This window comes from Lithobates pipiens, unplaced genomic scaffold (assembly GCF_037356315.1).
Source record: "Lithobates pipiens isolate NorthernLeopardFrog02 unplaced genomic scaffold, aLitPip1_a1.2 Scaffold_25, whole genome shotgun sequence".
Taxonomy (NCBI): Eukaryota; Metazoa; Chordata; class Amphibia; order Anura; family Ranidae; genus Lithobates; species Lithobates pipiens.
In genome coordinates, this window is record NW_027507787.1 from 110,151,061 (window position 1) to 110,170,640 (window position 19,580).

Sequence of the window (19,580 nt, forward strand, 5' to 3'; positions counted from 1 at the left end):
TCCTCTATTACCGGGTTGATTACATATCCAAAGAACAGCTTGGCTCTATTGAACCTGGGAATTGAGGTATTTCCGCCAGATTTTTGCACGGTGGTTACACATATACTGATTGCGGCTAGATTACTTATTACTAGGAAGTGGAAAAGTGATGTTCCCAAAAACAAATTCGGACATATATCCTATCATACAAACACACTACAAATGGGAAGCCTTATGGGCTGTAAAATCAGGTTCCAAGAGACAGATTGATGGTAGGTGGAAATGCTGGCTGGAAAAATTTCCACAGTAGTCGTGAGATTATACTGGTAAATACTGAAGTTTGCCCAAAAGGGTGAGTCCATTACTTTCAAGAGATAAGGCAGGAAGTTATTTATGCTGTACCATAGCAGATACATACCTATAGGTCCATACTGGAGGTCCAAATTGGTAATATAATACTCTTCAGATTATATTTTGTTAGAGGATTTGTTGCCAGACCACTTAAATCCTGGTCTTGGTTTTTCTCAGTTCTCTTTTTCTTTTTTTTTTCTAGGGTCTTCTTTTTCTTTCACCTTTTCTATATATCTGCTTTCCTAACTTAGAGGCGTATATATCCTTTTATGTGTAAAGGAAAGTCTGCAACTGTTAAATACTACATTGATCAACTGTAAAATTTTTGAATCAATGCTGTTGACTATTGATCCAAATGTTCCATGTGTGATATATGTATACTGTCTCAAGATTTACTGCTGATTGTTGATACAATCACGACATTCTGGAATTTTATACACCTATAACGACCTCTTGTAACAAATATGTATGGAAATGTATACTTCTGTTATGTTCTGAAAATATTTCTAATAAAAACGAAACTGAAAAAAAAAAGAGGGTTGAAGGTGCCCAAAGAGATTGCCTATGGCCACATCACCCTGAAAGCGCACCATGTCATCTGATCTCGGAGACTAAGCAGTGGTGGTCCTGGTTAGTACTTGGATGGGAGACCGCCTGGGAATACCAGGTGCTCTAGGCGTCTTTTTTTTTGCCGTTGACTTGTTTTTACTTTGTTTTCCATGGTGGCAATCTTGGCGTTTGTCAAGAGGGTTGAGGGTGCCCAAAGAGATTGTCTATGGACTCATCACCCTGAAAGTGCCTGATCTCAGAGGCTAAGCAGATTCAGGCCTGGTTAATACCTGGATGGCAGACCGCCTGGGAATACCAGGTGCCATAGGCTTCTTTTTTTTTTTGGCGTTGGTTTGTTTTTTTCCCTTGTTTCCCAAGGTGACCATCTTGGCGTTTGTCAAGAGGTTGAGGGTGCCCAAAGAGATAGCCTATGGCTACATCACCCTGAAAGATCCTGATCTCGGAGGCAAAGGAGGGTTGGGCCTTGTTAGTATCTGGATGATAGGTGACCATCTTGGCGTTTGTCAAAGAGGGTTGAGGATGCCCAAGAGATTGCCTACAGCCATATCACCATGAAAGCGCCCAATCTCATCTGATCTACCTGGATGGAAGACCACCTGGGAATACAAGGTTTTGTAGGTTTCCTTTTTTTTTTAGGGGGGGCGTTGACTTGTTTTTTCCCTTGTTTCCCAAGGTGAATCTTGGTGTTTGTCAAGGGGGTTAAGGGTGTCCAAAAAGATTGGCTACGGCCACATCACCTTGAAAGAGCCCCATCTTGTCTTACCTCGGGGGCTAAGCAGGGGCTGAGCCTGGTTAATGTAGAAATTGAGTTATTACTGTATTAATAACTATATTTCAATAATTCATATTGATGAGGAAAGTTCCAAGAAAATCCGTTCAGTTCTCGTGTAAAAATACCAAAATTGATTTAATAATAAAAATAGCAAAATATTACAAGAACAGTGTCAAAATGTAGAATATAAAATAGCATCGATAAGTTTCTTATTCTTAAAATGAAGATTGTATAAATTTATCCTTGTGTGTGTGTGTGAGAAAGTTTGTCAGCTTCTCCTCCCAAGTCTGTGTCAGTCTGTGTCTCTGCAAGTCTGCCCTCTAGAAACTGCCTGTCTGTATTTTCTACCCCTAAACTAAAAACCCCCACCCTTTTCCCAATTAAGAATGGTTTAACTGAGCCCTGTTGTACCACAGGGAAAGCCCGCAAATTCTGAATGAGCAAATTCCCTCCCACCTCATCCAACAGGATGTTGAAATACAAAACCGTCTCTAATCAAAACATTCCATTGAGATGGCAAAACTGCCATGTATTAAACCATTTAAGTTATACAATACAAGTTTCCTATCTTCTAAACCAAATTCTACATATATCAGTAAATAGATTATATACGTTTAAAATGCAATGTACGTAATGATAATCCTAATCAGGAAATACTGTAATATAAAGAAATAACATGTATCATACTGAAACTCTGTCTTTGAACAATAATGTAACATTACCTCTTAAAATGGGGGAGGGGAATGATCAACTGGCTCTAAATTACAGCCATATGTGAAATGTACATAGAAGTACTTCCCATGAAATGCATATGAAGCTTTAAAAACACTTTTACATAAATATATGTAAATATACATATATATATATACATATATACGCATATATATGTACACACACATACACATACATATATATATATATACACATATACACCCATTTCACTTTATCCATATCTAGAATATATAATGATATACACTAGCAAGTCAATCATACTCAAGACCCAAACCATATATAAATTTTAATATTCTAACAGTTAATACCTGGATGGCAGACCGCCTGGGAATACCAGGTGCCGTAGGCTTATTTTTATTTTTTTTGCGTTTACTTGTTTTTTTCCCTTGTTTCCCAAGGTGACTATATTGGCGTTTGTCAAGATGGTTGAGGGTGTCCGAAGAAATTGTCTATGGCCACATCACCCTGAAAGTGATTAATCTCGGAGGCTAAGCATGGTCAGGCCTGGTTAGTACCTTGATGAGAGACTGCCTGGGAATACCAGGTGCCATAGGCTTCTCTTTTTTTCTTTTTTTGGCTTTTTTTTCAAGAGGGTTCAGGGTGCCCAAAGCGATTGCCTACGGCCACATCTCCCTGAAAGCAACTGATCTCATCTGATCTCGGATGCTTAGCAGGGTTGGGCCTGGTTAGAACCTGGATGGGAGACTACCAAGTGCTGTAGGTTTCTTTTTTTTTGTTGTTGACTTGTTTTTTTTCCCTTGTTTCCCAAGGTGACCATCTTGGCGTTTGTCAAGAGGGTTGAGGGTGCTGAAAGAGATTGCCTATGGGCACATGACCCTGAAAGCGCCTGATCTCGGAGGCTTAGCAGGGTCAGGCTTGGTTAGAACCTGGATGGGAGACCCCCTAGGAATACCAAGTGCCGTAGGTTTCTTTTTTTTGGCGTTGACTTGTTTTTTTCACTTGTTTCCCAAGGTGACCATCTTGGCGTTTCTCAAGAGGGTTGAGGGTGCCGAAAGAGAATTTCTACGGCCACATCACCCTGAAAGCGCCTGATCTTGTCTGATCCCGGAGGTTGAGCAGCATCTGGCCTGGTTAGTAACAAATGGGAGACCTCCTGGGAATACCCAGTGCCACGGGCTTCTTTTTTTCTTTTTTTTTGGCGTTGACTTGTTTTCTCCCTTGTTTCCCAAGGTGATTATCTTGGCGTTTGTCAAGACGGTTGAGGGCGCCCAAAGAAATTTCCTATGGCCACATCACCTTGAAAGCGACCAATCTCGTCTAATCTCAGAGGATAAGCAGGGTCAGGCCTGGTTAGTACCTGGATGGGAGACTGCCTGGGAATACCATAGACTTTTTTTTTTTTGGGTGTTGACTTGTTATTTTCCCTTGTTTACTAAGGTGACCATCTTTGCGTTTTTTATGAGGGTTGAGAGTGCCCAAAGCGATTGAATACGGCCATATCTCCCTGAAAGCAACCAATCTCATCTGATCTCGGAGGCTTAGCAGGGTCGGGCCTGGTTAGAACCTGGATGGGAGACCCCCTGGGAATACCAGGTGCCATAGGCTTTTTTTTGATATGTTGTTGGCGTTGACGACCTGTTTTATTTTTTTGCTTGTTTGCAGAGGTGACCATCTTGCCGTTTGTCAAGAGGGTTTAGAGTGGCCAGCAAGATGGCCTACAGCTACATCTCCCTGAATGCGCCTGATCTCATCTGATCTCATCTGATCTCAGATGTTAAGCAGTGTCGGGCCTGGTTAGTACCTGGATGGAAGACTGCCTGGGAATACCAGGTGGCATAGACTTATTTTTTTTTTTGGGGAGTTGACTTGTTAATTTCCCTTGTTTACCAAGGTGACCATCTTGGCATTTTTCAAGAGGGTTGAGAGTCCCCAAAGCGATTGCCTACGGCCACATCTCCCTGAAAGCAACCAATCTCACCTGATCTTGGAGGCTTAGCAGAGTTGGGCCTGGTTAAAACCTGGATGGGAGACCCCCTGGGAATACCAAGTGCCGTAGGTTTCTTTTTTTTTTGGTGTTGACTTGTTTTTTTTCCCTTGTTTCCTAAGGTGACCATCTTGGCGTTTGTCAAGAGGGTTGAGGGTGCCGAAAGAGATTGCCTATGGGAACATGACCCTAAAACCGCCTGAACTCGGAGGCTTAGCAGGGTCGGGCTTGGCTAGAACCTGGATGGGAGACCCCCTGGGAATATCAAGTGCCGTATGTTTCTTTTTTTTTTTCTTTGGCGACGACTTGTTTTTTTACTTGTTTCCCAAGGTGACCATCTTGGAATTTCTCAAGAGGGTTGAGGGTGCCGAAAGAGATTTAATACAGCCACATCACCCCGAAAGTGCTTGATCTTGTCTGAGCTCGGAGGCTGAGCAGCGTCTGCCCTGGTTAGTAACAAATGTGAGACCTTCTGGCAATAACCAGTCCCATTTGCTTCTTTTTTTTTTTTGGCGTTGACTTGTTTTTTTTCCTACTTTCCCTAGGTGACCATCTTGGTGCTTGTCAAGAGGGTTGAGGGTGCCCAAAGGTACTGCTTATGGCCACGACACCCTGAAAGCAACCGATCTCGTTTGATCTCAGAGGCTAAGCAGGGTCGCGCCTGGTTAGTACCTGAGTGGGAGACCGCCTGGAAATACAAGGTGCCGTAATTTTTTATTTTTTTGCCGTTGACTTGTGTTTTTCCCTTGTTTCTCAAGGTGACCATCTTGGCGTTTGTCAAAGAGGGTTGGGGATACCCAAAGAGATTGCCTACGGCCATATCACCGTGAAAGCGCCCAATCTCGTCTGATCTCGGAGGCTAAGCAGGGTCGGGCCTAGTGACCATCTTTGCATTTGTCAAGAGGGATGAGGGTGCCCAAAGAGATTGCCTATGGGCAGGGTAGGGCCTGGTTAGTACCTGGATGGGAGACCACCTGGGAATACAAGGTGCTGTAGGCTTCCTTTTTTTTTGGGGGGGGGGCGTTGAGTTATTTTTTTCCCTTGTTTCCCAAGGTTATTATCTTGGCGTTTGTCAAGACGGTTGAGGGCACCCAAAGAGATTTCCTATGGCCGCATCACCTTGAAAGCGACCAATCTCATCTAATCTCGGAGGCTAAGCAGGCTCAGGCCTGGTTAGTACCTGGATGGGAGACTGCCTGGGAATACTAGCTAGCATAGGCTTCTTTTATTTTTATTTTTTTTGGCGTTGACTTATTTTTCCTTGTTTTCCATGGTGACTATCTTGGCATTTGTGAAGGAGGTTTAGGGTGCCCAAAGAGATTGTCTATTGCCTCATCACCCTGAAAGCTCAAAATCTTGTCTTATCTCGGAGGCTAAGCAGGGTCGGGCCTGATTAGCATCTGGAGGCGAGATCGCCTGGGAATACCAGGAGCTGCAGTCCTCTTTTTTTTTTGCGTCGACTTGTTTTTTTCCCTTGTTTCCCAAGGTGACCATCTTGGCGTTTGTCAAGAGGGTTGACGGTGCCCAAAGAGATTGCCTATGGCCACATCACCCTCAAAGCCCTAATCTCATCTGATCTCGGAGGCTAAACAGGGTCAGGCCTGGTCAGTACCTGGATGGGAGACCACCTGAGAATAGCATGTGCTGTAGGCATCTTTTTTTTTTTTTTGCCGTTAACTTGTTTTTTTTCCCTTGTTTCCCAAGATGACCATCTTGGCGTTTGTCAAGAGGGTGGAGTGTGCCCAAAGAGATTGCCTACAGCCACATCACCCTGAAAGCACCTGTTCTTGGAGGCTAAGCAGAGTCGGGCCTGGTTAGTACCTGCATGGGAGACCGTCTGGGAATACCAGGTGCTGCAGGCTTTTTTTTTTTTGGAGTTGACCTGTTTTTTATTTCTGGTTTCCCAAGATGACCTTCTTGGCATTTCTCAAGAGGGTTTTGGGTGCCAGAAGAGATTGCCTATGGCCACTCCACTCTGAAAGCACCCGATCTCATCTGGTCTTGAAAGCTAAGCAGAGATGGGCCTGCTTAGTACCTGGATGGGAGACCGCCTTTTTTTGTGGATCCCCAAGGTGACCATCTTGGCATTTCTCAAGAGGGTATTCCCAGGCGGTCTCCCATCTAGGTACTAACCAGACCCGTCCCTGCTTAGTATCAGATGCTTTCAGGGTGATGTTGCCATAGACACTCACTTTTGGCACCCTCAACCCTCTTGACAAACACCAAGATGGTCACCTTGGGAAACAAGGGAAAAAAAGAAGTCAACTATGCCATATTAGCACCTCAAGAAATGAGATAGGCAGTCATAAACTAAAAGATGCGTAAATTCCAGAAAATGTACCATTGTTTTCAGACGCTATAACATTTGCGCAAACCAATAAATATACGCTTATTAACATTACCAAAGACATGTGGCTGAATACATTTTGACCTAAAAGTATGAATAAGATTGAGTTTATTGGATTTTTCTTATAACAAAAAGCAGAAAATATAATTTTCTTTCAATATTTTAGATTTTTCCGTTTATATCGCAAAAAATTAATAAAAAAATGCAGAGGCAATCAAATACCTTCAAAATAAAGCTCTATTTGTGGGAAAAAAGGATGACCTACGTGACCCACACTGACCTACCCGACACACGCTGACCTACCCGACATACATACACTGACCAACCTGACATACATACACTGACCTACGTGACCCACACTGACCTACTCGACATACATTAACTGACCTACCTGACACACTCTGACCTACACTGACCTACCTGACATACATACACTGACCTACACGACACACACTGACATACACTGACCTACCTGACACACACTGACCTGGTACCTGACATACAAACTCTGATGACCTACCTGACCAGGAGGAGATAGACTTCATGTGTTCAGGTACTACAGTAGCAGCTCATCCGTGGTGCTGGTGTGCAAGGCAGCCAGAGGAGAAGAGGAGAGCCGCCCGCCCAAGTGGGTATTGATGTGTTGCGGCCACCGCATTGTCATTTCTGCCTTCTTCCTGCTCCAGCACAGCAAGCTGGGAGAGGACTAAGATTGAATGAGTGTAGGCTAAGGGAGCCTCTGCGAATGCTGCTCAGGGTGGCGGCGTCATCCCTTTCTCTCCCTCCTGGGCTCTACACTCCACTCTACCATAACAGCTGCGGGACAATCCAGACCAGAAGTCGTAGGCCAGGCCCCACGAGCACTAGCGCGGAGGAAGAGGAAGTGCAATCCTCCTCTGCTTTGAATGTTGGGCAGTGTGGGCTCAGTGGGCAGTGACGTTAATGGTTGCTAGCTGCCAGGCGGCTATAGCAATCAGTGACCAAGAGTAAAGTCGGGTGGAAGCGGGGCAGAGCTGGAGCTGGAGCCGGAGCCAACCATGGCTCAGTCTGCCCCTGTTCCCTGCATTCTGGACCGAGACTTGAGACTCTGGGCTATTGGTCCCAGACTATGGCCACCCCCTAAAGACGCCTCTGTTCGTCCCCAAAGTGGGGACGTACATCAGAGTGCAATGGTCGGCAAGTGGTTAAAGGGACGAAGTGCTGAATCGCAAAAAGTGCTCTGGTCTTTGGCCAGCCAAATGGTCCGGCGCTGAAGTGATTAACCACCTCCCGCCCGCCCTATAGCCGAATGACGGCCGTAGAGCGGGCGCTTTCGTCCGGGTGGCCGTCCCTGGATGTCCTTGTGTTTACTTCCGCAATGCGCGCCACCGCGGGTGCGCATCGCGGAAGTTTTGTGCTCGCTGTGTCTCCCGGAGACAGGCAAACACAGATCGCTGTGAACGGCCAATCAAAGCAGGCGTTCACAGCACGATCGCAGCTGCCAATGGGAGATGATCTCAAATGTAAACATATGAGATCATCTCCCATTGCCGTGTCTCTCCCTCCTCACACAGAGACAGCGTGTGAGGAGAGAGAGGATCTGTGAGTGTGAAATTGTTAGTGTGAATAAAATCTGTCAGCCCCAGTGCCATCTGTCAGCCCCAGTGCCGTCAGCCCCAGTGCCATCTGCCAGTGCCGCCAGCGCCAGTGCCACCTGCCAGTGCCATCTGCCAGCCCCAGTGCCGTCAGCCCCAGTGCCATCTGTCAGCCCCAGTGCCGTCAGCCCCAGTGCCATCTGCCAGTGCCAGTGCCACCTGCCGCCAGTGCCACCTGCCAGCGCCAGTGCCACTTGCCAGCGCCAGTGCCATCTGCCAGCCCCAGTGCCATCTGCCAGCCCCATTTGCCAGAGCAATTAGCCAGAGCAAATAGCCAGCGCCATCTGCCAGTGCCAGCCCCAGTGCCAGCCCCAGTGCCATCTGTCAGCGACATCTGCCAGCGACATCTGGCAGCGACATCTGGCAGCGACATCTGTCAGCCCCATCTGTCAGCGCCATCTGCCAGCCCCATCTGTCAGCGCCATCTGTCAGCGCCATCTGTCAGCCCCATCTGTCAGCCCCATCTGCCTCCAGTGCCATCTGCCTCCAGTGCCATTTGTTAGCGCCACGTGTTCTCAGAGCCACGTGTTGTCAGTGCCACGTGTCGTCAGTGCCGCCTGCCACGTCAGTGTCACCTGTGATCAGTGCTGTCAGTGTCACCTGTCACATCAGCGTCACCTGTCAGTGCCATTTGTGATCAATAAAAATGTCACAAAGAATATATTTAGCTGAGGAGGCATATGATATTCTTGCAGACGACGAGAGCAACGTGGAGGTTTCCGCTTCGGATTCCTCCTCATATTCAGATTGTGAGTCTGACGTGGACTACGAGCCTGTCCTCAGCAGCAGTACAATGACAGCCTCAGAGGAGGAAGATGATAGTCCGCCCGTCAGACGAAGGCGTACTGGTGAGGAGGCGGTACCATCCACCAGCACTGCAGAGCCATCCACCGGCAACCCAGTGCCATCCACCGGCACCACAGTACCTCGGCAAAGGCCAAGTACCAGTGTGTCAACTCGGCCCCAAAGGGTTAGGTCCCATGCCAGCCTTCCCTATTCCCTCCAGAACCCCTTGTGGCTTCCTCCTAACTCAGGAGAAGCTAACGTTGCCCCTTTCACTGCCAACCCAGGAGTCCAGGTGGACACACACAATTTTTCCCTGATGGACTTTTTCCACTTAATTTTTACAGAGGACATGCTTGAATCCATTGTGGTCCAGTCCAACCTATATGCCCAACAATTTATTGAAAGCAACCCAACGTCCTCTTATGCCCGTCCCTATGAGTGGAGAGCCCTAACAGTGGAGGAGTTAAAAAAAATTTTGGCCCTCACATTTTGTATGGGACTAAACAATAAAAATGAAATACGTGCATATTGGTTCCCCCGCCCCATCTAACACATGCCCATCTTTTCCTCAATAATGCCCCGGACCAGATATCTCATTATAATGAGATTCCTACACTTTAATGACAATACCCAGTGCCTTCCCCGGAATGACCCAAATTTTTATAAACTTTACAAAATTCGGCCGCTAATAAATTATTTTTCTGAGATCTTCCCCCAGTTGTTTACCCCAGACCAACACATGTGTGGATGAGTCCCTGATCAAATTTTCTGACAGGCTGGGCCTAAAACAAATTATTACCTCCAAAAGGGCCCGCTATGGGGTGAAAATGTATAAATTGTGTGATCGAGCCACAGGGTATACATATTCCTTCATGGTATACGAAGGGAAAGACACCCAGCTACATCCCCCTAATTGCCCCGAATACATCAGATTGAGTGGGAAAGTTGTTTGGGAACTCATAAACCCACTCCTGGAGAAAGGCTACCATCTTTATGTGGATAATTTTTACACAAGTTTACCCCTGTTCCGCAACCTCCAGAGAAAGCAAACTCCAGCATGTGGCACCGTAAGGACGAACTGGAAGGGCTTTCCTCAAAGCCTCGTCAACAAAAGGTTAAGAAAAGGTGAAGCGGTGAGTTTACGGAACGAGGAAATTTTGGCTGTGAAGTGGAGGGACAGAAGGGATGTGTACATGCTTTCTTCGATCCACAACAACACTTTTGTTGAGATCATCAGGAGGGATGGCCCAATACAAAAACCCACTTGTATCCATGAGTACAACATGTTCATGGGGGGTGTCGACTTGAACGACCAGATGCTCTAACCCTACCTTGCCACGAGAAGAACATACAAGTGGTCTAAAAAAAATTCAATTTATTTCTTTAATTTGGCCATATACAACACGTATGTAATCTATCGTAAATCCACAGAAAGACCCATACCCTTCCTTGGCTACCAGGAGGAAATCGTCACTGCCCTTCTATACCCCAACGGCCCACCACAAAACATTCGATCCGATGTAATTAGCAGACTCTCTGAACGCCACTTTCCTGATAAAATCCCTCCCAGACCAACAGGCCGAAGACATCAGAAAAAATGTCGGGTGTGCAGCAAACGAGGATTGAGAAGAGACACCACTTATCATTGTGCCCAATGCCCGTCCCAACCAGGCCTCTGCATAGGTGACTGTTTCCGCCGTTACCATACTTCAGTGAATTATTAGTGAAGTATGGTAACCATAACCCTCACTTCCTGCCATTTACCTTCACACCCCTTATGCCTCTGCTTGCTCTGTAACTGACCCTGGCTTGTTATTTGACCACGCTTCTGCCTACTGATTCTGTTTATGCCTCTGCCTGATCTGTAACTGACCCTGGACTGTTATTCGACCATGCTTCTGCCTACTGATTCTGTACATACCTCTGCCTGATCTGGAACTGACCCTGGACTGTTTGACCATGCCTTTTGCCTGCCTCTTGGACTGATCTTGTACCCTCTCAGTGGACTAGTGGGATTCATAACAGGGGTCTCACATATGTGAGGGGCTCCAGAATAGTTTTTTTGGATGAAGAAGACAATTTCCTTTGTTTTCTCATTCCTAGATTAGGGTCTGGAGACTCGGAGGCTTCAAAGAGATTTGGGTGGGAGAAGCCTCTACCCCTATCCCCATTCTGTCCTGAACAAGGCCCTACTTCTGCCTGTAGGACCTATACCATCATGCCTCTGCCTGTCGCATGAACTGACCACACCACATGGATGGACCATGTTCCTGCCTACTACCAGGACCAATATTTTGGCAATGCTGACGATCTCTGCCTGCACTGACCTTGGACCGTACATGGACAGTATCCCTGCCTGCTGCCTATATTGACTATGGACAGTATACCTGCTTGTTGCCTGGAAAATTGTGTTCTCTTTTGCTGACCAAGTCCCTGCATGCTGCCTGGACCAGTGCTATCATCCTGTGGACAACTGCGCTGCTAAAACCACAGGTAATCTTTTGTTTACTCTTTTCTCAGCAGAATGTATTTTGGGGTGTAATTCTTGGTATGTGCATGCTCTGTGTCCCTGGAACACCTGATGGTGTTCGTTGCATGTTGGGCCTCTGTATGTGGCCAAGCTGTGTAAAAGTCTCACACATTTGGTATTGCCATACTCAGGAGGAGTAGCAGAATGTATTTTGGGGTGTCATTTTTGCTATGTACATGCTATGTGTTGGAAATATCTTATAAATGGACAATGTTGCGTAAAAAAAAATGCGTTTTAATTTTTTTCCACATTTTCCCGAAACTTCTGGAAAAAAATAAACCATTCAAAAGACTCAATATGTCTCATAGATTATACATTGGGGTGTTAGCTTTCCAAAATGTGGTCACTTTGTGGGCATTTCCATTGTCCTGGTGCTCCAGGGCCTTCAAAAATGTAATAGGTGGTTGAGAAATGAGATGTGTAATTTATGCTCCTAGAACGCCTGATGGTGCTATTTCAATATTGGGCCTCTGTATGTGGCCAGGCTGTGTAAAAGTCTCACACATTTGGTATTGCCATACTCAGGAGGAGTAGCAGAACGTATTTTGGGGTGTCATTTTTGCTATGTACATGCTATGTGTTGGAAATATCTTATAAATGGACAACTTTGCGTAAAAAAAAATGCGTTTAAATTTTTTTCCACATTTTCCCAAAACTTCTGGAAAAAAAATGAACCATTCAAACGACTCATTATTCCTCATAGATTATACGTTGGGGTGTTAGCTTTCCAAAATGGGGTCACTTTGTAGGCATTTCCATTGTCCTGGTGCTCCAGGGCCTTCAAAAGTGTAATAGGTGGTTGAGAAATGAAATGTCTAATTTATGCTCCTAGAACGCCTGATGGTGCTATTTCAATATTGGGCCTCTGTATGTGGCCAGGCTGTGTAAAAGTCTCACACATTTGGTATCGTAATACTCAGAAGGAGTAGCAGAACGTATTTTGGGGTGTCATTTGTGGTATACACATGCCATGTGAGAGAAATAACCTATTACATTGAAAATTTGTGAGAAAAAAAAAAAATCTTCATTTTGCAAAGAATTGTGGGAAAAAGATGACAACATCAAAAACCTCACCATGCATCTTAGTAAATACCTTGGAATGTCTACTTTCAAAAAAGGGGTCATTTGGGGGGTATTTGTACTTTCCTGGCTTGTTCTGGTCGCAAGAAATGAGATAGGCCACCAGTACATCAGGTGTGATCAGTTTTTTATGATTCGCACCACAGCTTGTGGACTCTCTAACTTTCACAAAGACCAAATAATATCCACTAATTTGGGTTATTTTTACCAAAGATATGTAGCAGTATAAATTGTGGCCAAAATTTATGATTTTTTTTTTATAATTTGCAAAATTTTATCACAGAAACAAAGAATTATGCGTTTTTTTTCTAAATTTTCGGTCTTTTTTCATTTATAGCGCAAAAAATAAAAACCCCAGAGGTGATCAAATACCACCAAAAGAAAGCTCTATTTGTGGGAAAAAATGGACACAAAATTCATTTGGGTACAGTGTTGCATGAGTAATTGTCATTCAAAGTGTGAGAACACCAAAAGCTGAAAATTGGTCCGGGCAGGAAGGGTGTTTAAGTGCCCAGTAAGCAAGTGGTTAAATGCCCAAAATGGTCCTTGGTGACTAAAAAAGGCACACTCTTGACCTTTGAATGCCAAACAGGTCCTCGGTGACCAGGGGCGGACTGACAACTAATGGGGCCCCCAGGCAATAGAACCTCATGGGGCCCCCTTGGGCGCCACACCTGCACAGAGAGACACGGGGGGAGCACACAGGGGGAAACTGGAGGAAGAACGCACATGCACACACAGGGACACACACACACAGGGGGACACACACACACACAGGGGGACACACTCACACACACAGGGGGAAACACTCACACACACAGGGGGACACACTGACGCACACAGGGGAAGACACACACAGGGGGACACACTCGCACACAGGGGAAGAGACACACACACACACACACACACAGGGGGAGAGACACACAGGGGAAGAAACACACACTCACACACACACACACACACACACAGGGGGAGACACACACACACAGGGGAAGAAACATACACACACACACACACAGGGGGAGACACACACACACAGGGGAAGAAACATACACACACACACACACACACACAGGGGGAGACACAAACACACACACACAGGGGGACACACACACTCACACCACACACAGGGGGACACGCACACTCACACGGGGGCACACACACTCACACGGGGGGGGCACACAATCACATGGGGGGACACACACACTCACACGGGGACACACACACAGGGGGACACACACACACACCACACGGGGACAAACTCACACAGAGACACACAAACTCACACAGGGGGACACTCTCACACACACACAGGGGGACACACTCTCTCAAACAAGGGGACACACACACACACACGGGGACACTCACACACACCACACACAGGGGGACATACACACACACACTCACACCACACACACACAGGAGGATACACTCACACACACACACACACACAAACACAGGGGGATACACACACACACACACACACACAGGGGGACACACACACACAGGGGGGCAAACACACAGGGGGACACTCTCACACACACACACATACAGGGACACTGACACACACAGGGGGACATTCACACAGGGGGACATTCACACACACAAACACAAGGACACACACACACACATGTGGACACAAACACAGGAGGACACTCACACAAGGGGAAAACACTCACACAGGGACACACACACACACACACACACACACACACACACACAGGGACACACACACACTCACAGGGGGACACACACACACACACACAGGGGGAGAGACACACAGGGGAAGAAACACACACACAGGGGGAGACACACACACACAGGGGAAGAAACATACACACACACAGGGGAAGACACACACACACACAGGGGGAGACACACACTCACACCACACACGGGGACACGCACACTCACACGGGGGGGCACACACACTCACACGGGGGGACACACAATCACATGGGGGGACACACACACACGCACACGGACACACACACACAGGGGGACACACACACACACACAACACAGGGGGACACACTCACACAGAGACACACACTCACACAGGGTGACACTCTCTCTCACACACACAGGGGGAGACACACACACACAAGGGGTGACACACACAAGGGGAGGCACACACACAGGGGGACACACTCTCTCAAACAGGGACACACACACTGGGACACTCACACACACACCACACACAGGGACACACACACACACACACACAGGGGGATACACACTCACACACACGCACACACACAGGGGGACACGCACACTCACTCACACAGGGGGACACATACACAGGGGGACACACACACACACACACATAGGGGAAGACACACACACACAGGGGAAGACACACACAGGGGGACACACACACAGGGGAAGAAACACACACACAGGGGGAGACACACACATACAGGGAAGGAAACATACACACATACACACACACACAGGGGGAGACACACACACACAGGGACACGCACACTCACATGGGGGGCACACACACTCACACGGGGGGACACACAATCACATGGGGGGACACACACACTCACACGGACACACACACACAGGGGGACACACACACACACAACACAGGGGGACACACTCACACAGGGGGACACACTCACACCACACACGGGGACACGCACACTCACACGGGGGGCACACACACTCACACGGGGGGACACACAATCACATGGGGGGACACACACACTCACACGGACACACACACAGGGGGACACACACACAACACAGGGGGACACACTCACACAGAGACACACACACACACTCACACAGGGTGACACTCTCTCACACACACACAGGGGGAGACACACACACACAGGGGGAGACACACACACAAAAGGGGAGACACACACACAAGGGGAGGCACACACACAGGGGGACACACTCTCTCAAACAGGAGGACACACACATGGGGACACTCACACACACCACACACAGGGGGACACACACACAGGGGGATACACACTCACACACACGCGCACACACAGGGGGACACGCACACTCACTCACACAGGGGGACACTCTCACACACACACATACAGGGACACACACACGGGGAGATACACACACACGGGGACACTCACACACACGGGGGGACACACACAGGGACACACACACAGGGGGACATTCACACAGGGGGACACTCACACAGGGGGACACTCACACAGGGGGATACAAACACAGGGGGACACTCACACACACATGGGGACACAAACACAGGGGGACACTCACACAGGGGGACACAAACACAGGGGTACACACTCACACGGGGGGCACAGGGGGACAAACACACAGGGGGACACTCACACACGGGGCACTCACACACATGGGGGGCACTCACAGAGGGGGACACTGTGGGTTGGGGGGATCCGGGGCCCCATGCATTCTGTACCGCCGCCTCCCATCACTTGTGGCAGGCCCAGGCTTCACTTACCGGAAGCCAATAATAACGGCGCAGCTCCCCACCGGCCCCTCGACCCTTCTGCTGTGCCCGTATCACATGCCGCGATCATGCCAATTACAATACTGCTAACGGCGCGCTGCTCCCCGCTGGCCCCTCCTCCCCTCCTCACACACACACAGGGGGAGACACACACACACAGGGGGACACACACTCACACCACACAGGGGGACACCCTCACACACACACATACAGGGACACACACACACAGGGGGACACACACAGGGGGACATTCACACAGGGGGACACTCACACAGGGGGACGCTCACACAGGGGGACGCTCACACAGGGGGACGCTCACACAGGGGGACGCTCACACAGGGGGATGCTCACACAGGGGGACATTCACACAGGGGGACATTCACACAGGGGGACACTCTCACACACAAACACAGGGACACACACACAAACACAGGGGGACACTCACACAAGGGGAAACTCACACACACACACACACAGAGGGGGACACACTCGCACGCACACACACACACACACACGGGAAGACACACACAGTGGGAGACACACACACACACACACAGGGGGAGAGACACACAGGGGAAGAAACACACACACACACACAGGGGAAGAAACATACACACACACACACACACACACATAGGGGGAGACACACACACACAGGGGGAGACACACACACACACACACACACACAGGGGGAGACACACACACACAGGGACACACACACACTCACACCACACACGGGGACACGCACACTCACACGGGGGGGGCACACACACTTACACGGGGGCACACACACTCACACGGGGGGACACACACACTCACACGGGGACACACACACAGGGGGACACACACACACAGGGGGAGACACACACACACAGGGGGAGACACACACACAAGGGGAGGCACACACATAGGGGGACACACACACACACACACACAGGGGGTACACTCTCTCAAACAGGGGGACACACACACACACGGGGACACTCACACACACCACACACAGGGGGACACACACACACTCACACCACACACACACATACACATACGCGCACACACAGGGGGACACGCACACTCACTCACACAGGGGGACACACACACAGGGGGCACACACACAGGGGGACACACACACAGGTGGACACACACTCACCACACAGGGGGACACTCTCACACAGGGGGACACTCTCACACACACACATACAGGGACACTCACACACTGGGAGACACACACACACGGGGACACTCATACACACGGGGAGACACACACACACGGGGAGACACACACAGGGACACACACACAGGGGGGCATTCACACAGGGGGACACTCACACAGGGGGACATTCACACACACACACATGGGGACACAAACACAGGGGGACACTCACACACACACATGGGGACACAAACACAGGGGGACACTCACACAGGGGGACACTCACACAGGGGGACACACACACACACACATGGGGACACAAACACAGGGGGACACACTCACACGGGGGGCACAGGAGGACAAACACAAAGGGGGACACTCACACACAGGGGGCACTCACACACGGGGGGCACTCACAGAGGGGGACACTGTGGGTTGGGGGGATCCGGGGTCCCATGCATTCTGTACCGCCGCCTCCCATCACTTGTGGCAGGCCCAGGCTTCACTTACCGGATGCCAATAATAACGGCGCAGCTCCCCGCCGGCCCCTCCACTCTTCTGCTGTGCCCCTATCACATGCCGCGATCATGCCAATTACAATACTGCTAACGGCGCGCTGCTCCCCGCCGGCCCCTCCTCCCCTCCCGTCCCAGGTGCTTGTATGGTATGCGTTGTGACATCACCTGGGACGGACGGGAGGGAAGAAGGGGGGGCGGCGGGGAGCAGTGCGCCGTTAGAAGTACCGTTAGCAGTATTGTAATCGGCATGATCGCGGCATGTGATACGGCACAGCCGCTTCAAGTGGCCTCTCATGTGGCCGAGACCGGGCCAGGCCCCTAATGACCTCAGGCGGCACCCGAGTGACCGACTGGCCAGTCCGCCCCTGTCGGTGACCAAAAACAGCTGGGTGTGCTGTTTTTTTCACTGGGGCCCATTTTTGGCCTCCAAGGATAATATTTAGCCTAGAATGGTCACTGAGGACCATTTTTGGTATTCAATGTTTGGTTGTTTGTATTTCACAGTGACCTTTCTGTAACCTCTAGCCTCCCTCTGCTGTGATTTATTACAATGTACAGTAGGTAAAAGTACCTCTGCCGGGTTAGCCCCCCATATCAATATTTAAAAAAAATCGTATTCAGTTTGTTAGATCTTTTTTAGATCAGGTTAGATCAACTGTTTTTTGCGTTAGATCTCACACAGAAGAAGCAATATTAACAGTTATTTGCAGGGGGGGCTAACCCGTCATCAGCCCGCCTTATCAAATTTTCTGGCCAAAAATCATTCAGGCTGATAAATATTTGTTAGATCCGATAAGATCAAGTGGTTTTAATGTTAGATCTCACATAATTAGAGACTTATTAAGAGATTAAGAGATTAATGAGGGGGGCTGCCCCCTCCCCTTATCTCCTTTCCCATCAAAATAGAGATATTAGGTGGTACATATGGACGGGTTAGCCCCCCACATGCAATTTTGGCCAGAAAAAAATATTCGTTAGATCCGGTAAGATCAAGTGGTTTTGACATTGGATCTCACATAATTAGAGACTTATTAAGTGAATAATGAGGGGGGTTGCCCCCCCTTATTTAATTTTCTGGCCAAAAACCATTCAGGCTAATAGATATTCCTTAGATCCGGTAAGACCAAGTAGTTTTTTTTTTAAAAAGGTAAAGGTAAGTAGAGAAAGCGTAGTCAAAGCATAGCCAGACTATAGCAAACGGATCGAGTAGTCAGCCAGGCCAGAGTTCAATAACCAGATCGGGTAATCAGCCAGGCCAGAAGTCAGGGATCCAAGTGAAACAGCAGCAAGCAGGAAAAGGAGCCAGAAGGGATGTCAGCAAGCCAGTCTTTAAACAGAACTGCAGGCGATGGTTTCTTGTGATGTGACCAAGGCGAAGGCAGAGATGAAGTCAGCTGGACAGCTTTAAGTAGGCAGGTCAGACGAGCATGATCAGGAACAGCTGGTAACTGCGGAGAGAGATGAGAGCTGGCAATTAGCCGACAGCTGAGCAGCCAACCCAGAGAAGTAAGGGCTAAACCAGCCCTGACAAATGGATATTCATTAGATCCAGGAAGAGCAATTGGTTTTAACGTTTGATCTCACATAATTTCAGAGATATTCCACATCAAAATAGAGGTATTAGGTGGTACATAATACAATACAACATAATACATAATACAAAAAAGAAGGGTTAGCCCCCCTTATCAAATTTTCTGGCCAAAAATCATTCAGGCTA

At 48.4% G+C, this 19,580-nt stretch overlaps 3 pseudogenes; all 3 read left to right on the plus strand.

The window, feature by feature from the left end:
* Positions 1–3,851: 3,851 nt before the first annotated feature.
* Positions 3,852–3,970, plus strand: LOC143931220 (5S ribosomal RNA; annotated as a pseudogene).
* Positions 3,971–4,305: 335 nt separating this feature from the next.
* On the plus strand, positions 4,306–4,424 carry LOC143932015 (5S ribosomal RNA; annotated as a pseudogene).
* Positions 4,425–4,943: 519 nt separating this feature from the next.
* LOC143931695 (5S ribosomal RNA) lies at positions 4,944–5,062 on the plus strand (annotated as a pseudogene).
* Positions 5,063–19,580: the final 14,518 nt, after the last annotated feature.